Source organism: Lepidochelys kempii, chromosome 6 (genome assembly GCF_965140285.1).
Source record: "Lepidochelys kempii isolate rLepKem1 chromosome 6, rLepKem1.hap1, whole genome shotgun sequence".
Taxonomy (NCBI): Eukaryota; Metazoa; Chordata; order Testudines; family Cheloniidae; genus Lepidochelys; species Lepidochelys kempii.
The window spans coordinates 113,241,845-113,269,404 of NC_136385.1; the positions used below are offsets into that span (position 1 = coordinate 113,241,845).

The window sequence follows — 27,560 nt, forward strand, 5'->3', positions numbered from 1 at the left end:
CTAGATCATCGGGCTCAATGGGTAGTGATCAATGGCTCCATGTCTAATTAGCAGCCAGTATCAAGCAGAATGCCCCAAGGGTTAGTCCTGGGACTGGTTTTGTTCAATATCTTCATTAATGATCTGGAGGATGGTGTGGATTGCAGCCTCAGCAAGTTTGCAGATGACACTAAACTGGGAGGAGTGGTAGATACGCTGGAGGGTAGGAATAGGATAGAGGGACCTAGACAAATTAGAGGATTGGGCCAAAAGAAATCTGATGAGGTTCAACAAGCACAAGTGCAGAGTCCTGCACTTAGGATGGAAGAATCCCATGCACCGCTACAGACTAGGGACCGAATGGCTCGGCAGCAGTTCTGCAGAAAAGGACCTAGGGATTACGGTGGATGAGAAGCTGGATATGAGTCAACAGTGTGCCCTTGTTGCCAGGAAGGCTAACGGCATTTTGGGCTGTATAAGTAGGAGCATTACCAGCAGATAGAGGGACGTGATCATTCCCCTCTATTCAGCATTCGTGAGACCTCATCTGGAGTACTGTGTCCCCTTTTGGGCCCCACACTACAAGAAGGATGTGGAAAAATTGGAAAGCGTCCAGTGGAGGGCAACAAAAATGATTAGGGGACTGGAACACATGACGTATGAGGAGAGGCTGAGGGAACTGGGATTGTTTAGTCTGTTGAAGAGAAGAATGAGGGGGGATTTGATAGCTGCTTTCAACTACCTGAAAGGGGGTTCCAAAGAGGATGAATCTAGACTGTTCTCAGTGGTAGCAGATGACAGAGCGAGGAGTAATGGTCTCAAGTTGCCGTGGGGGAGGTTTAGGTTGGATATTAGGAAAAAGCTTTTTCACTAGGAGGATGGTGAAGCACTGGAATGGGTCACCTAGGGAGGTGGTGGAATCTCCTTCCTTAGATATTTTTAAGGTCAGGCTTGACAAAGCCCTGGCTGGGATGATTTAGTTGTGGATTGGTCCTGCTTTGAGCAGGGGGTTGGACTAGATGACCTTCTGAGGTCCCTTCGAACCCTGATATTCTATGATTCTATGATGTATAGAATTTTGCACTGTATCTGTTTGCATACTGTCATGTTTTAGCCCTGGGCAGATGAGTTCAAGCCATGAAATTCAGATCTGAAAGTTTAATGTGAACATCTCAAAGTTTATGGGTGTTTGTACTATGGTTTTTCATCCTGTTTATGATAAAGGTCGTTTGCAGGGTAAGATGACAAAACTCCCTCCAGCCCCAAATCTGGAGGTGTTTGGTCAGTGTCATCTCTAATATATGAGTAATATAATTTCTCCTCCGCACAGAGGTGGGTAGAAATAGCTTTGCTGCTTCCTTTATGGAAAAGTCCTGTAAAATGTAAAAGATGTTTAAATCGAGAGGGTTCGGTACAAACAGCGGATTTTATTAAAGTTACATTAAATATCCTCTAGAATTTCACAGAGCATGATCTTCCGCTTATGTCTCTCTAAAACCCTGGCACCAACAGGCTACAACAATGTCTGCCTGTAGGCATTTTCAAAAACCATCCCACAAATTTCTATAGCAAAAATATATATATTTTCCCTGTTAAAGTCGACAGGACGGTTTAACACAAACCTGTAGCAAAGCAACCACGCGCTGCTCAGTGTGCTATGTAGGACTTTTCCGTGGGGCCTGCAGTTTGAAAATCACGTCGCTCAGTCTCCTCCTGCCTGCCTTCCAAACTCAGGAGCTTCCACACGAAGCCTGGGCGGGGGAGGACGTGGGGAGCTGGGGCGGCTCAGCCCCACTGTTGCCGGGGCCCGTGGCTCCCGCGCCGCCGAGTCACGAACTCTGCCCGCACTCAGCCTAGGGGAGGGGTTTCCTGGCCCCGGGAGCGGCGGAGCTCGTTTGCATGCGAGGAGGTGCAGCGGCCGCAGCAGCGCGGTGCCAGCCGCTGGTCACTGATGATGTGGATGCGCTGAGGAGCGGAGGCTCCCTCTGTTCCTGTGCATGGGAGGTAGAGGGCTGCCTGCCTGCCTGGAGCTGTGCCTCTCTCCTAGCGGCACAAAGCGGCAGCTGCTGGCCATTTCCTCGCAGCTTCCCTGCTGCACCGGGCAGCCCGGGCTGGGACGCGCGGAGGCGACTGGGCGCCTCGCACCGCAGCAGCAGGTGAGCCGCGGGAGCCGCTGCGCTTTCGGGGCTCGCTGGGGCAGCGCAGTGGCGCGGTCCCGGGCAGCGCTGGAGGACGGGTGGCGGCGGGAGGGCTGGGGCCGCTCTGCCCGGGCAAGGAGCCGGACTCCGGAGCTTCTCGCGCGCCGGGGAACCCCGACTAGGGCTGGGGCAGGAACTGGAGTAGGAGGCGCAGGCAGGGAAGGCGCTTGGGGCAGGAAGCCAAGGCAGGGCAAGGGGGCCGAAGCAAGGACAGGACGCAGCCGTGGCGTGGAGGCAGCCCAGAGCAACCTCACTGGAGGGAGAATTCGATTCGATTTCTTGGCAACCCAAAAGGCTATTTTTATTCAAGATAAGGGCACAATGTGGTATGGTATAAACAGAAAGGGGCAGGCAGCTCTCTTTATTTTCATTCTGTGTAGGAATGATCACGCACAAGACACTTGTGGCTGCGGTCTGCTACCCATCAGTTCACACGGACCTATAATTAAATACATCGGCCACGCTTCCCCTCGGTGTATGGTAGATTTATATCTCAAACTCCCATTAATGGGAGTTGTAGTCATAGGTCCCAAATACTTCAAAGGAAGGAGATTACACTTCTAACAGCTCTCTGCAGAGGATATTCTGCACCACCTGGAAATAGAACCCCCCCTAGAAATCATAGAATCTGACAACACTGATAATGGCATCAACAACAGTCAAAAGTTTATACCTACAATTTCTGGGCATAAACCACTTAAGGAATAATTGTAACCTATCGCTATTCGCAACCATATGTGGTCTTCTTTAGCTCCAACTACTTAGGAGTTATGCAGTGAAATTTAGGAAGTGTGTATATAGATGAGTGCATATAATATACTGGAACATCTTAGAAATTGTCTTTTACTGCTTGTAAATAGTTACGTGCATCGTAAGTTGTGTGTGAAGGAAGGAATAACAATTGCATGTGCATTGCTTTCCCCCCTTTTAAATATAGTTCTTTTACCCAGCAAAGGAGGTTAAGCAGGATTAACTAAAGAATGGTTATTGTCAGTGCATACTTTTAAAAAAATCCCATTTGGTAGCTGGATGGCCTAGGTTTGAAGGAACCATGATGAATAACAATAGCATCAAGACAGGTTTCAGAGTAGCAGCCGTGTTAGTCTGTATCCGCAAAAAGAAAAGGAGTATCTGTGGCACCTTAGAGAATAACAAATTTATTTGAGCATAAGCTTTCGTGAGCTACAGCTCACTTCATCTGATACATCCGATGAAGTGAGCTATAGCTCACGAAAGCTTATGCTCAAATAAATTCGTTAGTCTCTAAGGTGCCACAGATACTCTTTTTCTAATAGCATCAAGAGACTTTGGTTGGTGATTATCTTAGCTACTCATTTATTTCACCATTTGCAAGATGAATTTTGAAAGGTAACAAAATGTAACTTTTAAAAGACTAGGCTTTTACTTGTAGTTTGGATACTCTGATTAAAAGTATCCTGAGTTCTGGTGCTTTCCATTAAATTAGCAAATATCACAATTATAATTTCATTTATAGAAATAATGAGTCTACTATTCCATGTAAGCAGGGATAATGATTACTCTGAGCATGAAGTGTGAATGTTTTCATATGATCCCAGAGATTGCCAAATGAAAAATACCACAAAAGTTTTCATTTATTTGGTACAGAGATCTGTTTGTATTTTTCTGAGTATGGCCTCAGTCACTGGGGGAGAGTTAGGCTAAAAGTGTGATAGAATAAACCTTCTAGCTAAAAAAAGCAAGTTGTACTGGACATACGCCTTCAGGGCAGCTTTCTCTTTTTAGTAGGTTTTGTTGGCTGACATCTTTACTAAAATACTATGAACTAGTTGATGTAGTGGATTGGGACACAGCAGAGTGTACTCACATCATAGCCCTAATTTGTCTGCATTACAAATCCGCCCTATAGTTTGGCACTATAAGCAATCTTGAAAGAAGCCCAAGAACAAAATAGCCGTTTTCTGGACTGAAGCGTACTTGGCAGAGCTGGACACGGGGAAGCTTGCACGCTGCATGCCTGCACAAAACCCCTTCCAAAGCCTGTGTTTTATGTCCCTTAGCTTTATGAGCAATACATTTGGTCCCCAGAAAAGAATGCAGCACGTAGCTCAATATTCTAATAATTATTATTCCATTTTAAATGCAAGAGTCAATCTTATGATTACAAAGAAGAAAAACAAGGAACTATTTGACATGGTTTCCTTGCTTTCCTGATGTGGCTTGACAATATGTCAATCATGTGGTATTTTCTCCAACTTCTCTGGTACATTACTTTAGTAGAATAATGAATGTGCAAATACAGTCACTATCTTCTCTCTTCCTCACAATGATCTCTTTGTATTGAGCAACATGTTTTTGCATAGATCAGCTATCAGATCTGCAGAGTATCATACACAGTGAAATGACTTCCTTGTCCTTTCTAAAAGTATGTGCATGCACATATGTGTGAATAAATCCACCACCCTTTCCTTTTTCAAATCCCTCCCCAAGACTCCCTTCTACTAGGAGGCCTATAGAAACTGGCAACTAATAATGACTAAATACAAGGAAAGTGGGGTAATTGCCACAACCATTTTTTAATTTGAACAGAAGTATGTCTTCTCCCTCTCCCTCATCCTTTGTTCTTTCTTTGATTGTGAACACTTTGGGGAAGGGATTGCATCTTATTATATGTTTGGAAAGCACCTAGCATATTGTGTGTGCCACCATAATCCAAATAACAACAACAGGAGATCTCTTGTCAGCAGTGTGGGCCAAATTTTGCTGTGCTACAACTTTGCAAGCCTGTTGCTGTCAATGGGGTTGTATGGGTGTACTGACAAAGAATCTGCAGTCACATTATGTTAGAAGTCAGTAAAGTTTTGAAAGTACAGCACATCTGTTCAAACCTCTGTAATATTTGTAACAAATTGCATGAATTTCCAATTAATGTCTGTCAGTGTGCCCACAGTCTTGAGTGGGCATGTGCATTTGCCCATGCTGACTGAGTGACTAATGTACGTCAAACAGACCTGCAGATCTTTCAGGTGCATGTTTGGAAACTGGTTGGAAGGGTGGCCCTTTGCAGTGTTTAAGCATGTGTGCTTTTAGATTTCATGGCTTATTTCAAGACTCAGGCAGTGTTGTTGTTTTTTTTAAAAAAAATAGTTTCCCTTCTTTATTTTTTCCATGTGTTGCCTGCTATATGCAACTGGACTACCCCTTCTGGGACAGCACATTGCATTCCCATGTTAGCCGACTCAGAATGTGGCAATGTTTAGTACTTTGGAAATTCAATTTAATTCTTGTTGCTGAGCTTTCGATTTTTAAATCAGAAAGAAAAAACTCCTCTATCCCTAGTGCTGAGAGATGGTATCGTGACACTTTCCATTCTTCTGTTAATTACATTAAGAGCCGAGTCTGTATCTTTGTTCTTGCATAGACTTGCATTGCATAGTCTCCTTTTTAAGGCCAATCTTTTACATTTCTGTTCAAATACTTTGGCTATATTAAACTCTGAACTAAAAGGCTCCTGGTTACAAGATCGTAGTGTAGTGTCTATCGTACCTCATTGCATATATCAGAGATCATATAGGGAATTATACGGAAATACCTAGTTTTCATCTTTGAGGTAACTGCAATTCCATATGTCTAACCTGCTCTTGTCCTAATTCTGTTACCTATAAATCTGCACTTTGTGTGATGGACAAACTGGAACATTCTTTCATGATGCCTTCCAAAAAGAGAACAGACAATTTGGAATCCATCTCAGACTACTTTTCCTTCTACTAATTGCCTAGTCTGTGCTGATGCTCTGACATGCATACATTCTTCTGCTAGTGGAAATGCTATCTAATACTGGGACAATCCAGAAGAATTGACAAGTAGTGAAGTATGGGAATCCAGTTTCCATGCTCTAAAGAACAGAAGAGTCAGCCAGGACAACCACCTGTTCTGTTGATCAGAAGCACTAAAATTAGGACCCTGTTAAGTAGAGGAGGCGGAACAGAATCTTGTCTGCTGTCAACTCCCAAAGCAACTACAAGGTGTGGGACCGCCCTAATGCGTGTCCAGTGTCCTGCCTCAAACAGTGTCAAAAAAAAAAGAAGTACCAGCTTCATTCAAGGAAGGTGCAAGAAACCCCATCGTGGATAATTATGGAATTATTGGAAGTTTCTCCCTAACCCCATTTAATGACCAGTTGGCTTGTGCTTTGAATTAGGAGGGTTTATATGCTCATTTGTAAACTGTTTGGTGTGTGATACTTCTTGAACAAACCAGGAAGCCCACAGCGTTCTCTGCAGTGACAAGTGAAGTGTAGGAACATGCTGCTCATTAAGGGCATTTTCAGATTCCAAAAGTAAGTTCTCAACAGAGATGTTATTTGTACAGCAAGTAACAGAACACATATCTGTAAAAATGTATCAACAGCTTGTTGAGGCTTATCTTTAGTATCTATGGGGTTGATTTTTAATGAGGTCCTCTCGCGTCAACCAGTTCCTGTATTGAATGGCAAAAATCCTTCCCTTGGCACAGATCCACAGTTCTATGTGGAGTCTGTGGAGATTTCCATGATACTGAGGCCTACTAGCATTCAGAGAAATTCATTTAGTCACTCTTCCCATCTGCTCCATTTCTCTCTCCCTCTGCTCCTCTGCATATTGCTTCCCTGCTGCCTGGCCCTCCTCCTGCCTCTGCTCATGCTGGCTTGCTGCCCTTGCTTCCTCTCTTCCTGTCCCCTGCCCCTGTGGAGTACCTTCTTCAGAAAGCTCCTGTAATTAAGTGTTGAGATCAAGGGTTCACAAACTTAAGTGCCTGTAAAACATCTGGAAAAGAGGAGTATCAAGCGGTATTGCCAATCCTATGTGTTCAAAAACCATGAGTCAGGCCACCCCCAGAGGCCATGAGGTTTTTTAAAATACATTTTGAATTTTCCTTCTGTTTTATTTATTATTATTTTTGAGTGGTTAGGATTCACTTTTCCAGCTTTACTCTGCAAGCGGGAGGGCTAGACACTTACTAAAAAAAAAGAAAAGAAAGTTCAGATTCTCATGTAATCACAGGACTCCAGGAGCTGAGGCTTTAAGAAAAACACTAAATATCATTAGACTCACAATACAACCACAAAAACTAGTGAGACTGAGTAGAGTGACTTGCCAGCTCTTTGGAGGCCCCAAACCAATACTTTGTAGATCAACAGTGGCAAAACTCTGACCGAGTTGATCTTACACTGCTAGCTGATCTGGAGACTGGTACAGAAAAAAGTAAAAACTAGCTCTTCATGAAGTTAGCAAAGAGAGAGCAGCACACTCCAGAAATAGAAGCCTCCTACCCCCTTTCACTTTCTAGAACTCCATGCTATGTCTCATTCCGAAATGCTGCTCCTCCACATCGAGTCATTTTAGCTTGCTGCTGCTTTTTCAGAGAAATCAACATCTTATACCTAACACAGGAAGCTGTGAAGAGGAAGGCAGCTCTGGACTTGTGGAGAGGAGAACTCAAGTACAGTGTGGGAGGGAAGAGACCAGAGCACCTTCTGAAATGAAAGAATAGAACAGATATCTAACCTCCAGACTCTGACACACATTTCACTTGTCTCGGTTGCTTAGGAAAAATATTTGCATCCAAACAGAAGTGGGAGGTTTAAGCAAGATCTCTCACACATGTGTAAATCTCAATTCAGTGGTCCATGTTATAAGACTAATTTACATTTACATAGCTCCTTGGATCCCAAAGAACTTTATAAAATGCACATCCATCTATCACAGAAGTACAGCCAGAGGAAACAAGAAAACTGTCTAATGTTTCCCACTGTTTAACAGCTTAGGATAGGTGGAGAAGAAGGAAGTGGTCTCCATCAAAACTGTAGGGTGCAGGATCAAAGGTAGGTACTGATTCAACTTGGAAGTTTTCCAGGACACTGAAGCTAGTCCTCCAGCTCCTGCAGAAGTGCCATGAGTTTCTAATAACCACAAGTGGTCAGGAGTTTTTACATCTCATCCACAAGGTGATATCTTAGGCATCCAAGTGCCTAAGATACAGTTCAGTACAAATATATAATCAGCGTTGATATGGGGGGGAAAAAACGTATACCCACACTAAACACACAGTACCACTTCCTGCAGAATACCTTGGCGATCTTCCATCCAAATACTACTGCCTAGCCCATCCCAGTCAACTTTATGAGATCAGACAAACTCCCTGCCCAAAGCAGCATGGTTGCAACTGCAAATAGCTTTCTTTGCACTTGTAGCACATCTCCTGAACAACCTCATTGTGAGGATTCTAAAAGACCTTCCAATCAAATACTGTATCTATCTACAAGCAATACTTGAACAGAAGTGGTGGAATGGTGTCCTGAGCTTGGGGTAGAAACCATTGATCCCAGAAGGGACACGTGATAGTGGTGGGAAGTGCCCTGCTTGCACAGCTCAAAAGATGTTAAATTAAAATAAGTAAACAAGTTGCAAATGCAGAATTTCTCCATCTGCAAGAACCAAACCATTGAGTAGGCTGAATTAATAATCTGTTTAGTGCTTACAGTACTTACTTACAATGAATACTAAGGAAAAGGGGAGCATTGTTCAAGATTTTAAACAGTGGCAAGGTGTGCGGGAAGAGAGTACAAACACCTGGAAATACAAAGAGCATAATTTGAAAGTATAAAACTGCATTTAGTGCTGAGAGGGGTGGAGATCAGAAACTAGCCCAAAGAAGAAATAGTTAACTTTTTCCAGAGTTCACCAGAGGGGGAATTATCTACTGGTTTCTTTCTTGACATCGGTAGTACACTGTCTGCATTTCTTCTTCCTTTCAAAGCCATGATTTAACATAATCTTCTTGTTTGATGAGACTTAAGAGAGAATTTGAATATTTAAAGATCATCAGTTAAGTGATGGATGGGAAGACAAGAGTGAATGGAAGTTAAAATACTGTTAATAATATTAATCTTACATTCACATTCAGCTGTCGATAACACGTGTCAACTGAAGTTTTTAGACCTTAGAGGTGGTCTGACAACAACCACTTTTTGTTTCCTGGTCGGTATTGAGATTTTATAATGAATACATTAAGAAAGATGAACTGGGGAAAAAAAGCTTGTATAGCTGATAATGGAAACAATGCTAATGGGAAAAGATCAGTAAACCCAGAAGCTATCTAGGATAATAGCGTAGGATGAATCAGTCTTAAACAAGGCACAAAAGAACTGGCTATGCAGAAACACCTGGCACTAGAAAACTGAATGTACCCTCCTTCTCCTGGATGAGCATCTCATGGTTTTTTTTGTTCTTCATTTGCCACAACAATTGCAACTCAGCCAGCGATCACTCCCAGGCTTTGCAAAATTGACAGACTTTACCTTCTGCAGAGAAATCTGCCAAAAATAATGCATCTCCTTCCTTCTTTTATTGAGTAAATTGGTTGATACCCAAATACTCATTTTCAGTCACTGTCCAAAATTCCCTGTTGTTTACTGAGGCTCTCCAGTTTGGACACACTTAGCAGCAAATCATGGCTTCTCCGCTTTAACGTTATATTTCCACATCAGCTTTATTTCAGTTTTCTTCTCAGTCAGTAGCTTTTTGTAATGAAAATGAAGAGAACACCCTGTTGGCCAGAGAAATGCTTGCCATTCTACAGAGCTGTTAAGTGGGGTAAGGAAGTGGGAGGCAAAGGGCCTAGTCTTGAAATCATTGTGCACTCAAAACTCCATTGAAAGTCAGTGGTAGCTTTGTGTACAAGATAGCAGGATTGAGCTCCAAGATTACATTGTTTACAGTTAAACCATATATGGAGCTACTGTGCACCTTTACAGAGGGGAGAGGGTGTGGAACCCCTGAGTACTATTTAAATAGTCAGTAAAGCTCATCGTATGGCAGCACAGTTCCTGCAGTGACTTTTTAAATAAATTTGCATGTCAAATAACTCTATACGGCCAATTTACAGCTATTTATAACAAGGTGAAACTTCAATGCAATATTGTTAGGCTGTTAATATTTCCATTACTGTTATATGGAAGATTTATTTACTTGAGAATCATAAAGAGGATGGAGAATATGGAAGGGAAATACCTGTCCTGTAAAAGAGCTGTTAATCTGATGTTAAACTTTTATTTATTATTATTAAATGTGTTGGATGATCAGTCTTGCTAATATTCTTACAGGTCACTTCTGTAATAATCATTTTTCTATTGTCTAGGATACCTGGAAAGCTTTTGGTGAGCAGGCTAACAGTTTTGTACTGAGTTGGCTGAGGTGTGGCTGTTACGTGCATATCTAGGTGCCTAAATAAAGGTGGACTGACTTTTAGACATGTCAAGAATCCACAGCTCTCATTGAAATTAGTAGGAGTTGCAGGTGCTTAGCACCTGGCAAACAGGGGCACTTTTACTTAGGATTCCAACTTTAGGCACCTAAGCTTAAAAAAGTTCACCACCTTTTATTTCAATTGCATTGATAGAACATGAGTATTGGGAATTTCAGTTTTGCAATTTTAAGTTAATTTACACATGAAATTTCAAGCCCAATAGCACAGATTTTTAATGAATCCATAAACTTTGGGGTCACACACTGTGACTGGAGAATTGTAAATATAGTACCAATATTTAAGAAAGGGGGCGGGGAGGAAAGTGACCTGAGAAACTACAGGCCGATTACTTTGGCATTAATTGTATTCAGGGTCTTAGAACAAATTTTGAAAGACAGAGTAAAGCACAGAGGTAAATGATAATTGGGATAAAATACAGAATGGTTTTATGAAAGGTAAATCATGTCAGACAAACCTGATCTCTTTCTTTGAGAAGTTAACTGATTTTCGAGACAAAGGAAATGCAGTAGATGTAATCTACCTGGATTTTAGTAAAGCATTTGATACAGCTCCACATGGGAAATTATTAGTTAAATGGGAGATTATGGGGATTAATACAAGAATTGAAAGGTGGATAAGGTACTGGTTAAAGGGGAGACTATAACGGATCATACAGAAAGGTGAACTCTCAGGCTTGAGGCAGGTTACTAGTGGACTTCCTCAGGGATTGTTCTTGGAACTCATCCTATTTAATCTTTTCATTCATGATCTTGGCACAAAAAGTGGGAGTGTGCTAATAAAATTTGCAGATGACACAAAATTGGGAGGTATTGCCAATATGGAGGAGGACACAAGAAGATCTGAAGGACCTTGACAACTGGAGTAATAGAAATTGGATGAAATTTAATAGTGCGAAGTGAAGGGTCATGCATTTGCAGACAAACAACAAGAACTTTTGCTATAAACTATGGATGTATCAGTCGGAAATGACAGAGGAGGAGAAAGACCTGGAGGAATGGGTCAGTCACAGGATGACTATGAGCTGCCAATGTGATGCGACTGTGAAAAAGGTTCATGCAATCCTAAGATGCATCTGTAGAGATAGGGAAGTACTGTACAAGGCACTGGTGAGACTTCACCTGGAATACTGTGTGCAGTTCTGGTCTCCTATGTTTAAAAAGATTAATTCAAACTGGAACAGGTACAGAGAGGGTCTGCTAGGATGGTCTGAGTAATGGAGAACTTACATTACGGGAGGAAACTTAAGGGGCTTGGCTTGTTTAGCTTAACAAAGGGAAGGATGAGGGGAGCTATGATCGCTCACTATAAATACATCTGAGGGATCAACACCAGTGAGAGAGAGGAGTTATTTCAGTTAAGGGCCAGTGCTGGATCAAGAACAAATGGATATAAATTGGCCATCAATAAGTTTAGGCTTGAAATTAGACAAAGGTTTATAATAATCAAAGGAGTGAAGTTCTGGAACAGCCTTCCAAGGGGAGTAGTGGGGGCAAAAAAACCTAGCTTATTTTATGACTGAGCTTGATAAATTTATGGAGGGGGTGGCATTATGGCATATGGGCCATCCATGACTGCTGTTAGCAAGTATCTCCAGTGGCCAAAGACGAGACACTAGATGGGGAGGGCTCTGAGTTGCTACAGTGAATTCTTTCCCAGGTATCTGGCTGATGGGTCTTGCCCACATGCTCAGGGTCTAACTAATCACCATATTTGGGGTCAGGAAGGAATTTCCCCCTGGTCAGATTGGTGGGACCCTGGGGGGTTTTTTCGCCTTCTTCTGCAGCATGGGGCATGAATCACTTGCTGGTTTGAACTAGTGTAAATGGTGGATTCTGTAACTTCAAGTCCTAAATCAGGATTTTAGGATTTCAGTAACTCAGCCAGAGGTTATAGGCCTTCTGCAGCAGAGGATGGGTGAGGATTTGTGGCCTGCAATCTGCAGGTCAGACTAGATGATCATGATGGTCCCTTCTGGCCTTAAAGTTTATGAGTCTGTGAGTGTTGCCAACTCTCACGATTTTTTCATGAGTCATGGACTCTCAGCCGGCAGTCTCATGATGACATGAGAGGCTCCTGCCCCCTTGTGAATTTCAGCCTGGCCGTCTCCACTTGCCTGCCTCCTGGGGAAGAGCAGCCAATCAGAGCTGCTGCAGGTTGCAGGCTGTGGTCTCTTCCTCTCCTCAGGAGCTGATGCTATTCTCCCAGAAGGGGGGAGAGTGAACAGAAAGAGCCCAGCATCTCCACACTCTCCTCATCTTCTGTGTGCAACAGGGCGGCTCCTTTGCTCCTGCTTCCCTGCAATGCCTGGCCTGAGAAGGGGGACGGGACCCTCTGCAGCTCCCCCATCCATGGGCCCAGGAGAGTGGAGTGAAAAACCTGTGAAACTGCAGGATAAGCAGATGTGAGGCAACAGGGGTGTCAGAACTGATTGGAGGAGTTGCGGGGGAAGATGTGGGGGCAGAAATGATCAGGAGCTAGTGGACAGACAGATGTGGGGGGATTAGGGGGAGCAGGATTGATTTAGGGATTGGGGCAGAATTAGTTGCTGGGTAGGGGGATGAGCAGATGTGGGGGTGAGATAGGGTGAACCACTTTGCTGAATGGAAATAAGGGAAAACCACATGAAAAATAAGGGAGAATGCTTTTATTTTACACCATTTCCTTTAGCATAGCATGTATTTTTCTCTCAAGTGTAAATTTCTACTGCCCTCAAGTATACAATGCAATTATCATAAGCTTCAATTTACTGTTTGAAATGGTACTTACCAGGTTTAATACATTTCAATACATCTTAAATAAGGGATGGGTGGTCACCCTCGGGGGAAAATCAATGAAATAAGGAACAATCTCTTGAAATAAGGGATGGATGGATGATCGCCCTTGGGGGGGCCAAAATCACCTTAATAAACCTGGGAGAGTTGGCAACACTAAGTTACCCACGCCCTGGGGATGGGCAGGGGGAGTTCAAGAATCAAAAGACGGCCCCAAAAGCACAGTATAATCTGTTGTAAAGATTGAATGATTTTTGGCCAATCTCATGGCATTTTGGTGTCTGGCTCATGACTTTTTGAACCTTCGGGGTTGCCAATACTGTAGTTAATCTGCCACAGACCATCACGGAGCCGCCCGCTCCCCCACATGGGAAGGCCAGCCCTGCCCCCACAGCTCTGACTGGTTAGGGGCGGAGCCCAAAGGAGCAACTGGCTTCAATCCACCTGCGGAGGCTAGAGAGCTGGTTGCAAATCCCACCCCTGCTTCCTGCTGCCAGCTCTTTTCCTTCTGGAGGATGGAAATGCCACTCTAGAAATCACCATTTGGGACAGCAGGCCCAGAGGCTGAGCTTTGGACCAGGAGACAGGCCCAGCCAGCTGCCTTGCTTTGTGGCCAGAGATGCTTGCTGGGCATTGGACGTACAAATCAGTCATGGCCCAAAGGGAAGGTGGTGACCTAATCTGGGCTAATGAACCAAGGCTGAAGGGCAGAGATGACCCATACCTGCTGATTGGGGGGAGGGGAAAGGGGGGGAGGAAGAGTGAGGGCAGTGGCTTCAGGAGATGTTACTGAGCATGCGCAGTTCAAGCCAAGCAGCAAATCTGGTGGGGGGACATGTGACCCCCAAATACTCCCCCACACGTCACCTCTGCTGAAGGAGCTGTTTGGGCTGTTTGTTACTGAGGGAATCAGGGCTCTTTTGTTAAGCATCCTGGATTGATGTCATTGCACTCTCAGTCACAGTGCCCATCGGGGACACTGTGGTTCAGCTCGCCATGCTGAGAAGGGTGTGTGAATAGATCTGTGCATTGGAGTGGTTCCTGAGTGAATTCCTGCCTCCCCAAAAGTTGTACGAGGGATATCCGCCTGCAGGCAAGGGGAGTTTGGAGTAACCTACCTTTCAGAGAAGAGCTGATTAAATCGTCCCGCTTGGCAATGCTGTAGGCATCATTCATATATTTATTATGTTTCTTGCAGTAGTGCCCTAAAGGCTCCAATCAGAATTCAGGCTCCATTGTGCTAGGCACAATACAACACACAATCCCTGCTCCAGAAATCTTACAATCGCATCTAAGACCCGGCACATGAGTATGACAAACCGCTGATGAGAAAGGGAGGTTGGCGGTAAGGATTACAGGCTCACCCAGTGACATAGCTCAGTTGCTGCACAACTTGGTGTTTTCAGATCAACTGAATTTTTTGGTTTCTTGTGACATAAATAAAATAAAATAGGAGCTATCCCAGACAGCTGCCTAGCTAAGTCATCATCCTTTGGCTGATCCCTTACAGGCATCACAGCAGAAGTTGTCTTGAGGAGGGGCATCAGAAGGGGACGGGAAATGGGTCTGCAGATTAATGCAGGGAGGGCATTCCATGTGCAAGGGGTAGCGTGGAAGAAAGTGCACACTTATTTGTGACAAATATAGACAAATTGGCACTCAAGGCTGGCATCAGTGGCACAGCAAAGGAGGTGCGGTAGTGTAATAAGAGACAAGAGCAGATCAACAGGGAGGGGTTTTATTGGAGTCATTTTCAGGCAGTGCTTCCACATCATTAAAGCTCACCATGTGGCCTCAATAGCTGTGCCTTGTTTTAAAAGATTAAGCAATATTGCTGAAGGAAGGGTATTTGTTAATGTTTCCTTTAATGTAAACCAAAGAAGATAATCATGTCTATTTGCTGGATGAAGTGAGTATATCTCCACGCAGAGAATAACGGCATTCTGATTGCTTTGTACTTTGGAAGAATTTCCCTCTAAGACTTCTAGACTGAGAGAGTTTTTTTGTTTGTTTGTTTTAAATATGGCTTTGCTGGAGGGTTTGGGTCTCTTTCCACTGGACATTTTTTAGGTTGATTCTTTCTCATTATAATTTTCATGTGACTTAACATCAGAGGTGTGACTTAACATCTCCCTCAGAGAGCAGGTGCTGCATGGGCAGGTGTTACATAGCCAAGGGGGCTCAACCTTGTTCTGGGCAGAAGTTCAGTGTCCCAGTCAGTTCAATCACTGGCTTCTCTGCTGAGACTGGACAAGTGGTAGTAATGATGGTGTTTTTGGTGAATTGTTCTGCAGGGAGTGGACTGAAGCTACTGGATTCTTATAAGCCACTGAACAGCTATCAGATGTGATAATTTCAGGGAGCTGCTGTCCTGTGCTGGATTCATAGCAGTGACCAAGAGGAAAGCAATTCTATAACCATTTAATAATCGCGTACATCATTTACTCTGTCACTGATAGCTGACTCAGTGTATAATAACTGTCCTTACAACATCTAATCTTTTCTAAAGGAGAGATTTAACATAGGTCAGTTCTTGCTGCATTTTCATGGGTTTTACTAATAGCAGTATTATAGTGGTCAGTGGGATTAAAATCTTCCTACCGGTGTATTGGATCACTAGGTTTTGAATGCTGTCCAGTTTCCAAATAAGAGTAAAATATTGAGTACAGTCATGAATTTCTTAAGGGACAGAGTAACCGATTCTCTCAAGTTGATCTGATAATTGGAGAGGAGTGAAAAATCACCTGACAAGAATTAAACAGTTTTGAACTGAATTCTGGGGATATGAGAGGACTGTGTTGACTTGGAGAGAAATGCTAAGGTACGTGGCTTGCACCAGAAGCACACTGAGACTGTCTCCTTCTTTAAAGGCAATAGCCATGGGCTCTAGCAAGAGAAGAAACTTTAGAACACAAGAGGCAATTTTGCCTAGCCACTCTTTTTGAATAAAATCAGTGTGCAGTTAATGCAGGAATATAAATTCTGGCAGAAAGGCCTCCAGAACAGGTAGGTTTGTTTAATCACTTGGGTCAGAATCCAAACCACTGGAGGGTATAAAATGTATACACTACTGCCATTCACGTCAGGGAAAATGCCTTTTTCACGTCCAAAGAAGTAGCTGTGGCTGGCATAAAAGTAGCTTTGGCAAATCATAGGGCTAAATGTATTTCTCAAAGTTTGTTTAGTTCAGCTATGTACTGTTTTTCATCACTGTAACTTTTCAAGCTATTTAGCTAATATTTTACACCCAAAACTAAGTAGAAAAATGGGTGATGCATGTTACTATAATGGGAGCCCTATCTCAGTTTACCAAGCAGCCACTCTGTCATTGTTCAGGGCATCACCTTCTTCTCATTCAGATTCCTCCTAAAAATCACTTCTTCTGTGATGCCCATAAGAATACAGTAATATAGATCTGCCCCCCAACCCCTAAATTATCGCCTTCTCTGGGTTTCCCAGTATGTGTCTTCTATGTTTCTTGATTGATGGCTCTTTGGGCAGGGAATGTCTTTACTTTATGTTTTGTACTGCACCAAGCACATTGTCAATACTAAACTAAATGACTTACACTATTGTTACTACTTACTAGCTGTTTTCCCTCATAAAACCAAAATTCCTATGTGTAAGAATCAAAGCGTGTCCCAGTTTCAATAACGAGCATGTGGCTTTGCTTCTGATTAGGGACTAAGGTTCTCTAGTCATGAAGAGTCAAATGCAAAGCTATTTGAACCAACAGCCTTTGGGGGGCTCTAGAGTATTAACTGCCTCAGTAATTCACTAGGATTTGCTAATAGCTGTTTCCTAATCAAGATTGATTTCCATTTGGCATTGAAAATTATACAAGCCTCCAAAGTAGGAGTTTCTGCCTCCTCCCTCTGAAGCATGAAGTTTATAGTAGTAATCTTTCATACCGGGCTCTGCCAGCTTTGTCATTTTCATTGCATTTTTTGATTTTCTCTAATGTTGTCTCTTTCAGATACATTTAGGATTTGACTCTGAGAGACACTTCATCACCAAAGTGAACATTGGCAGCAGAGACAGTTTTTGGAAACGACATCCATTCATGTGATTAAAGGTAATATACTACTCATTTCATTGTCCTGTGTTTATTATTTATCACTCCAGTTTAGAAGCTGTTGCTGTTATCTTGCTCTCCCTTCCTTTCCTGTTTTTTCCTAAGAATCAAAAGACCTTCCTGGCATTTATCTCAGGGTCATATTTGCTCCTATCCTGACAGTCTGAAAGCCTTTGCTCTCAATTTCAGTCTTAGCTTTTTGTTAAAAAAAAAAGAAGAAAAAAAAAAGAAAAAAAACCTCATTGAGTCAGAGAGTGAACTATATGGTTCTGTCTGTCAACTGCAAAAATTTGGCAGTATCATACAGGGTCTCTTCCTGAAGCACAATGAAATATCTGAAACAGATGACTGTTCACCCTCGAGTTTGTCTGAGTGCTGCAAACAAATGCTTCCAGTGTCGGTACTGTAATCTTCTGGAATGGCTGTGCCGCATCATGGTCCCTCTCTTGAAACGTATTCTAGTGGCACTGGTATACAAACACGTAGTGGGTCTAATGCTGCTCTTGCACTCTGGTGTAAATCTGGATTAACTTCTTCGAAATCAACGGAGGAAGTGTTGATGCCAGCGAGAGGAGCATGAAGTCTGAGAACTCTACAGTTATTTGAAGATTCACTGGACTGTGACACCCTACATGATACCAGAGAGCCAGATACTCACAGAGTCATGAAATGCAGCTGGGAATTGCAAGGGGAGGCCAAAGCTGATTGATGACAGGTTTATAGAGGGGAACTAAAACCGCCATTTCAGTTCTTCTATCGAGGTACATGCAAGTACAAGTATCTAGCTTTCATTCATCTTTAATAGAAACGTATAGTATACGTACATCCAATTTAAGAGCAAGGTTCCTGGCAAGTTGCCAGTGATACTGAGCTATTTCTATCCCTGCCCTAGCTGCAGCCTCCATTAAACCAAGTGTACAACCATTTCAGAGTTGTTTAGATCAGAGCAGCGGCCCATCCAGTCTGATATCATATATCCAGCAGTGACAGGTACCAGATGTTTCAGAAGAAGGTGCAAGAAATCCTGGAATGGACAATACCTGCTCATGGGGAGATTTAGTCCTAATTTGTGGTGGTTTTTGCCCTGAAGTGTGTTTACCCTGTTTATGAAATATTAACATGTCTTATGTGACTGTGGATGTTCTTATTAGCCATATAAGTGTCTAATGTTTTTGAAGCTGAAGCTCTTCTTGGCCTGAGTGCTATCTTTTGACAGTGAATTCCACAGGTTAACGCCTGTGTAAAAAAGCAATTTCTTATATTGTTTTTAAACATAGTTATGACATTCTCTCTATGTATTCACTCATGTGATAAGAGGCTCATCATTTGTCAAACAGTTTAGTGCTCTTTACCCCACTGACCTTTTTAAGTAGCATCACCAGCAGAAAGACAAAGCTTGTTTGTTTGCTAGTGCCTCCAAAACGAAATTGGGACGGGATTATACCAACAGAGCATGGAATTGTTGCTGTGTCTTCATCACATTTAGTTTAAAATTTGACTGATTGCATTTGAGAGAATGTTCTCTGCATCTAGGTTTTTCACAGAAAAGCAAGAATAGATTTTGCTACTTTTTTAATTAGTACATTCTAGCTCAATTAAAGCCAAGGGAATGTAAATGTATCTCTTAATTCATCGCTAAAAGAATTTTAAGGCTCAGAGTAGGTGACTCATCCATTAGAACAGAATTTATTCCCTTTGTTTGTAAAATGCTGTTTATCACCTTGCTTTGCATTGCTATGGCTACTGTATGTCATTGGTGATGTCAGCACATAGAGTACTGTACATAAAATGAAATCAAGACCCCGTGTAAAAGAGTATGCAGTTCTTATGATAAATGATAAATTTTATGTTAATTACCTGTCATTGTGGTTTAGAGCTACTTATATAAAAGCAGCAATAAAACCCACCAAGATCACCTCAACAATAAAAAATTATTTTCTGTTAATATCATGTCACAGCCACAAAAGGTCTTTCAGATTCAGCAGTGCTAGAAATCATTCTCCAGTGTCCTGCAAGCGATTTCCATCTTTCAGCTGAATTGATGTGCAGCTGCATTTTCAGTTCTCTTATTGCTAGCTATTAATATTAAATACTTAGTTAAGTGTGTTACAAACATCACTGCATTCCCTAGACTATAGAGAGAGCTCTTGCTCTCCTTCAGTGTTTATAACCAGAGCTTGTGAACAATTAATCTATTTCAGTTAAAACCTAATTCCTTGCCAATTCTATGGCCCTACATTCTTTTCTGAAATGCATGAAGTACAATTACTTCTGCCATCCTATTGAACCAAATGCTGAAGGTCCATAGATTTTTTTGAAGGGAATGAACTGGACTTCAACAGCTTGAGTTCTGATTCACTAAGGCATCTTTTGTGACGCTGGCACGACAGTCTCCACTTTCCCAGCCAGAATAATTTATCTTAGTCATTGAGAAACAATGTGCAGGGCTTACCATGGTCTCAGGGAAGTACCAAGTCAGTTATTGACCAATAATGAGATTTCATTATGTCGCAGTGACATTTTTTTGCTTAGACAACTCGTTTAAATATATGCATAAGGCTATTGCTCTATGGAACAAGGGCAGGGAAGTGTTTTCAATACTGGATAGCAGAAGCAGAGTGAATAGCAAGGTGAAATGTCTGTCAATCTTCCTATCTCCTTAGGATGGGTCCAAGTCCCAGATTAGAGCCCTCATCTTGAACCTCTATCTATAATGGACAGAATCTGGAGATTCTTGAAAAAACTTGAAGATTTTGATGTGGATTTAGAACATCTAAGCTTAGGAATGCTCAGATTCAGGCTTTTGGTTCTGCCCACTGCAGAGATGATGGGCTTGATTCTGCTCTCATTTACTCTGCTGTCTATCAGAATAAACACCATTGAATTCAACTGAGCTAATAGCATATATTAGATCTAATCTGGCCAAAGAAATTTTTGAAGCCAGAGAATGCTTCTGCGATTTTGGTTCCGGCCCATGTCTAATCTCAAGTTTGTAGCAGATCTGTGGTTTGGTTTGGTTTGGTTTTAAAAACATGATTCAGTGGGATTTTACAATCCCAATGATACCATGCTGTTCTGTGCTGCTGTTAATTAAAGTAATTGTGAAGAGTTTTATATTAACTCCAGAGATTGTATGTTTTAGATTCATGGGGCAGTTGGTCACATGGGCCTGAAAAATGTTCTCCTTAAGATGTGTTAGTTTGTTGTTTTGTGTAGAAATAGTCTTAACAATGTAGGCCTCAGTTTGAGAGATGAGACCAATAGGACTAGTGGCATTTCAGAATGCATCAAACAGTCTTTGCTGTGGCAAATAGCAGAACTGTGTAACTGATAGTGCCGGCATTACATATTCTAAAGGAGTCTCACATAGTGAGTAGCTTTTCATTTGCTGAACTCTTAGTAGATAGAACTAAACACACTGGGCCCAATTCATCCAGGGCATAACTCCACTAAAAATAATGGAGTTACACCCAAGATGATTTTAGCCCATTTTGTCGGTAGATCATACATTTAGATAATTAATTGGGAGATTGATTTATCTTTTGATGGCTGCAGTTTTCCTAATAATTTGTGTCATTTTCAGTCACTACCATATTTTTTTTCAGTAGAAGGACAAATATTTTATTTATAAAGCTCAAGTATGGGGAAAATCCTAATTGTATGGAAGTAAGTATAAATAATAGACATGCAGTAGACTAAGTAACTCACTGTAGTGAAGATCATTGTGTGACCATCTCCTTGCCAGTGTCTGGTCCCTCTTAGATCCCTCTATTTTCAGTTATGTGTGCTAGACAGAATCAGAAGAAAGCTAGGGCCAGATTTGCAAAGGCATTTAGGTGCCTAGAGATGCAGATAGGTGCTAGTGGGATTTATAGCCACACTTAAGCAGGTTAAGCACCTAACACCCATTGGTTTAATAAGATTTGGGGGATCGATTTGTCAAGGTGTTTAGGTAGCTAACTCCCATTGATTTCAACAGGAGCTAGGTGCCCAGATACTACCTTTAAAATCTGGTCCTACAGGCCTAATCAGCTTAGGTGCTTTTGAAAATCCACTAGGTGCCTATCTACACCTTTGAAAGTCTGGCCCCTAGACATCAAAACAATTTGGTTGAATGCAGTTAATGGTTTAGTAGGAATTATTGTGTCATTAATAAATAAATAAATAATAAAGACATCTTGTCATTGTAAGCGTCTGTCATTATAAAATATCACAAGTTAGTTTAGTTCAAGTTTGTTTAGTATTTCTTTGGGTACATATTTGCCTATAGATACAATCTATATGACCATATATTAATAATTAACAGGTCACTGTCAAGGTTGGCAGGCCCCAAACTAGCCTTGATTTCTTGTTATATGTTTCTCCTTCTCTGTTTTCCCCCAACACAAATACTTTGATACTTCTGCTTTGCAAAATGCTGCCCTAGTGCCAATTTTTCTATCAAGGAGTGTGGGAATTTGGAGTTTCTTCTCTAATCTCCCATTCAGAGGCAGAAGAGGGTTGACCACATAAACCCAGAGATGTCAGGACTAACCAGTAATAAACAGCTTGTAGATTTCTGCTTGGAATTCTGCTCACACTGAAAAGGACCATGTCATGTCTAGCAGCTGTTCTGCCAGCTCTTTCCTTTCCTATCTATCTAGAATCTGATACAATACCTCTCCCCACCTCTGACTGTACCTCCAAGAGCCATAAGTGCCAACCAGATGGACGGACCTCCAGGGAGTCTGTGGCGTACAAGAGGGCATATTGCAGCCCCCCGCCCCCCCCCCCCATGGATTTGGCTCCTCATTTGGCAGTTTAGCAACTTCCTGCACCATATAGCAGAGTGTAGCATGTGGCCCAATCTTAGTAGTCCTGTGACTATGAGCAATAATTGTGTGTACAAAGGAGGTGTTTTAAATATAAAGGGAAGGGTAAACACCTTTAAATCTCTCCTGGCCAGAGGAAAAACCTTTTCACCTGTAAAGGGTTAAGAAGCTAGGATGACCTTGCTGGCACCTGACCAAAATGACCAATGAGGAGACAAGATACTTTCAAAGCTGAGGGGGGAAGAAACAAAGGGTTCTCTCTGTCTGTGTGATGCTTTTGCTGGGAACAAAAAAGGAATGGAGTCTTAGAATTTAGTAAGTAATCTAGCTAGATATGAGTTAGATTCTGTTTTGTTTAAATGGCTGATAAAATAGCTGTGCTGAATGGAATGTATATTCCTGTTTTTGTGTCCTTTTGTCACTTAAGGTTTTGCCTAGAGGGATTCTCTATGTTTTGAATCTGATTACCCTGTAAGGTATTTACCATCCTGATTTTACAGAGGTGATTCTTTTACTTTTTCTTCTTCTATTAAAATTCTTCTTTTAAGAACCTGATTGCTTTTTTCATTGTTCTTAAGATTCAAGGGTTTGGGTCTGTGTTCACCTATTGAAATTGGTGAGGATTTTTATCAAGCCTTCCCCAGGAAAGGGGGTGTAGGGTTTGGGGAGGATTTTGGGGGGAAAGACGTTTCCAAGCAGGCTCTTTCCCGGTTATATATCTGTTAGACGCTTGGTGGTGGCAGCAAATAAAGTCCAAGGGCAAAAGGTAAAATAGTTTGTACCTTGGGGAAGTTTTAACCTAAGCTGGTAAAAATAAGCTTAGGGGGGTTTTCGTGCAGGTCCCCACATCTGTACCCTAGAGTTCAGAGTGGGGAAGGAACCTTGACAGGAGGAAAAACACTGTTAATAAGTAAACAGATTTCAAGAGGTTATGTTAAAAGACAGCCTGTAACAAAATTATTTTAACAAGTGCAAAGCTGAATTTATCCAATTTGATTTTAATACTTGCAGCATGACAGAGGTGATGAACACACGGGAACCTGTTATGGAAGAAGGCGGCCCTTCTACCCAGGTAAGTTCAGCTGAATCAGAAAGTATTTTGTATTGCTTTACAAAAAACATATGCAACGTAATACAACTGGTAGCTTTTATACGTTAACCAGCAACCTAGATCAACTGACAGTAAGGGACACAGAAAAACAATGTCTAAAATATACTTGTAATCCTATTCAGTTTTAATTTTAAAAATGTAAAGTCTGTGATCCTGATCATTCTCCTAGTGAAGCCAATTGCAAAATTGCTATTGACTTGAATGGGAGGAAGCCTTGTTTCATGCAATAATAAATGTTCAGACACTGACAGGGCTACAGTACGGACAAAGAGTAAAGTTTATCAACAAGGCATAACATACTGTTTTTTAAAAAAAGTAGATTTTGCAAGTATGCGTATCATCTATTTCAGGATTAAATTAGGATTAAAGTCCTAGTCTCATCATACCTGACTCTCTGTCCCGATCTCTCCTGTCTCATTCCTACTCTCCTTGCCCAGTCATTCCCATTTTCTTGTCCCTAGTCTCCTTGCCCAGCCAGTCCCAGTTCATCCCCTCCTGGTTCCTCATCTGATCTCCCTCTCTCCCCGCATACCCTGGCCTCCAGTTACCCCACCATCCCACCCACATTCCCTGTCCCCACTGGCTCCCAATCCCAATCTCTTTCACCAAGCTCCTCGTCCAATCTCAGCCTTCCTCCTGCCTTCCAGGATTCCTTGACCCAATCTCTTTGCCCAGCCAGGCCCAGTTCTCCTCCTGCACGCTGGCTTTTAGTCACATCTGTCTCTCCTCACCACCTTTTCCCCGCTCCAACAGCTCTTAGTTCCTGTATCCTCCCCCAACCGGTATCACTTTTTCCCCAGCTGCCAGTCTCCTTGCCCAGCCAGGACTAGATCCCCCCATCCCAACTCCCACTCTTTCCCTCCAGCCAGCCTTTAGTCCAGTCTCCGTCCCCCCCACCCTTTGTCCCAATCTACTTTCCCCACCCCCGCCACTCTGACTCTTGTCTGCTCTGCATGCAAATCCGGCAGCTTCCTTCTCCACACTGGCTGGCCCAAGAAGGGGTCATTGAGAGTACACGAGAGAGACGCATTCTTCCTGCTCCCAGTTCAGGTGATCAGACCCAGAGCCAGCACTGCTCACAGGAGCCCAGAACTGCAATTGCAGGGAAAGTTTTGCTCGGCCCCAGGCAGGAGCATGCTCAGTGAAGATGGAATTTAGCAGCTAAAATCCTAAGTCTCTACTAAGCATGTACAAACTGCAGTTTTTCAAAGGTTTAATACTTGGGCAAATTTGGGCAGGTTTTCCCATAGAAGGCAAAAGGCATATGCCTCACACAGATTTCAAGTCCCTGCTCCAACCCATTTATAATTTTTCCCTAGCCCTATTCCCATATACAGCTGAACAATTTTGGCTGAAAATTTTCCAGAAAAATTCAGTGTGAGGCAGACATCTGAGATGGAGAATTTCAAACCAAATGGTTAAAGTTTGGCAAAGTTATAAGCAGCTGAAAATATGGTCATATAATGGGAGGTGTCAGGCAACCTTAGTACTAGGTGTGCTACCAACCCTGATTATAATAAGGAAGGGTCCAGCCATTTAAAGTGCATCTATTTTAGGGGTGGAAAGGTTTAACTAGAACAATTGTTAAACTGTTGAGCTAAAACAGTGGAATTTTCTAGTATACTGAAGGCCTTTATTTAATAATTTCTTTAGCAGTCTGTCACATTAAGCATGCTGTGTAACACTGCATCTTCAGGGAGCTTTAAAACACTAATTAATCCTCACAACACCACTGTGAGGTAGCGAATTATCATCCTTCCCATTTTACAGATGGGGAGACCTGTACAGAGGTTACAGTTACATATTTTATCTATCATAGCAGTGCCAAAAATGGTGCTTTCCTGACATACAGGAATAGACATCGCCTTCCCCAAAGAGCTTACATTCTAATAGAAGACATGATACGACACATGACAGCTGCCGCAACATTTGGGGTAACTAGGAGCCTGAGTGGATGAGGGTTACAAAAATAAGGTCATGTGGTTACTTAGTTATGCCCACTTTCTGAGTCAAGGCACCTGGTAAAATGCAGTTGTCTTGTGATTCATTTCCAGTTTGTCACGTAGACAGGACCTGAACCACGTTTTCAATGTTTTAGCCTCGTTGGGGAACATGGTAAAGGTCCTGTTTCTACTTCTAACTGGAAATGGGTTATAGCTGGGTCAGATAACAACCATGATGTAACTGGGTTCCCTGATTTAGTTATAACTCTAGTGTAGATGGAGGTGGGGGAGTGGGAGTGGAATTTGTGAGTTGCCCAGCATCACACAGTGAATCAGTGGCAGAGCCTGGAATTGAATTTGAGAGTTCCTGGCCCCCCAGTCCTTTGCTTCGTCCACTAGTCTCCAACTCTCCTCTAGTGTTATAAAGAGAAATTTAAATGTTGAGAAGAAAATAACACAATACACCTGTACTGACTTGAACATAGAAAAGCTGGGGAAGATCCAAGTGTAAGGCTTCAGCAAAGTGGCAACAATATTAACGTTGTATTAACATGCTGGAAGCGTTTGTATTTAATTTTCTTACTTTCCTAAGAAAACAAAGGATTCAAAAATACTATATGATCTACAAATGTTGAAAAGCAAAAGACAATTGTTGACAAGTTGTAATATATCCTTTGCTAAGAATATCTAGTTTTCAATTTAATATATGAAGCTTCTTACCTTTAAAAAAAGAAAAAAAGTTCTGTTTCTATCTTTGATTTCTATATAGTGTGTGACCTGGAGATTTAATGGGTCAACTAAAAATAATAACTTGAGCTGTTCTTTGGGCTATGATGGTCTCCATGGATGCCTGTTTTGCATGAATGTGCTATTAAATATTGAATTGTACCTTTTACAAAATAGCTCATCGAAATGTTGGCTTCTAAATAAACTTTCATGGCAAGAAATCATGAATAAATCACATCTGAGCAATAGTAGTGAAGGGCAAAGGATTGAAGATGTGTGATTTAGTAACACAGATGTGGTCTTGTGTCTTACAGTTCCTCCAGTGATTACATATGAATGTTAGACTAGTAGGCGACCTATATTGAAATGGAATTTTTTGCTTAACTCTTTTAATATTTTTATTAAATATGTTGGGTCACCCTAGTGATCACTAATTGCTTGCACAGCATGCTGGAGAAGTGTTGGATTCCTGGGCCCAATCTCTTACTCTTCAGACAATCAAGGATTGTCAGTGCATAGGACAATGCACATAGCACTAACCGGAGGGAATGCTTCTGTGAATCCCCGACAGTGATTACATCAGTCAATTAAGGAGCTGTGTCAATGGCATGCTATCCAGTACCTCTTGACTGGAGGTAGGGTGGATGGGACACACACTCTTTACAGTATGATGGATATTAAAGTAGAGTGGCAAATGGGGAGGATACCCTGGAGTTAGTTAGGAAGGAGGAGGACCTCTTCCCTATGAAGGCCTTCTGTTGTACTCACCATCACAGCCCGAATACAAAAAATATCAGTGTGTGCTATTCTGACTCACATATAACCCAGTATTTTATTAGGCTTTTCCAGATTCATGTGAGAAGTACCCCAAGCTGTCAAAAAGGTTGCCATCAATTGTGGTAGAGCCAACTGAGTCAGGGGAAGTTGAAAGTGGAGAGCTACGCTGGCCACCTGATGACCTGAAATCCATGGAAGACAAGAATCCCCTTGCTGACCAAAGAGTCTGTGTTCAACAGCAGCAAATGGATCTGGAAAGTATGAATTCATGATCTTCACCCTCCACTATACAAAAATGACATTTCCAGACAGGGTAATATGTTGGAATTCATTGCTGATATACAGAAGCCACTAAATGTGTAGTTAGATACTACAGGGACAGGTGCCTTCGAAATACCTGAGGTGAATATAGATCTGTTTAAGGAATGAACAATCAAGGTTAGCTGCTGAGCATCTGAAATGCCTAAAACTCAAGTTTACCACTGGTCATTCAGCTGGCTAACAGCCAGCTTATTGCACATTATTAGCACTTCACTCTGAACTGGGAAACAAATGTGTCAACAGTCATAATCCCCTTCTATTTATATATATAAAAGCCTAGAAGCAAAGTATTTAATAACTGTATGTTTCCAAAGCATCACTATGTCACTGAAACATGCATTAGTTCAACATACACGCTAACACATACATATATTAGGACTATTATGACTATGGGTGGTAAATATCTGGCTAAAAGATATAAACGTGTAAGGGTATAGTTCTTACATGAAGTCCTACATTCTGTAGATTGTTATAGATAGTAGAATACTTGAGGCCAAGAAAAAAGGACTGTCTTCTTAAACCTTTATGGAGTTTGCATTTAAATGCATCAACATTGGAATCC

General features: G+C 42.0%; 1 long non-coding RNA gene and 1 other non-coding gene across 4 annotated transcripts in view; one reads left to right on the forward strand and one right to left on the reverse strand.

Moving 5' to 3' along the window:
* Positions 1–2,208, reverse strand: part of LOC140913396 (uncharacterized) — a 50,323-nt gene extending 48,115 nt beyond the window's left edge. For all 3 annotated transcript variants that reach the window (XR_013635989.1, XR_012159574.2, XR_012159575.1), the window contains exon 1: positions 1,602–2,208. This is a non-coding gene — a long non-coding RNA (uncharacterized LOC140913396). The remainder of the gene's footprint in view (positions 1–1,601) is intronic.
* Positions 1,742–22,608, forward strand: LOC140913394 (uncharacterized). The gene is made up of 3 exons (XR_013635988.1): positions 1,742–2,135; positions 17,211–17,309; positions 22,548–22,608. It is a non-coding gene; the product is annotated as an uncharacterized LOC140913394 (transcript).
* Positions 22,609–27,560: the final 4,952 nt, after the last annotated feature.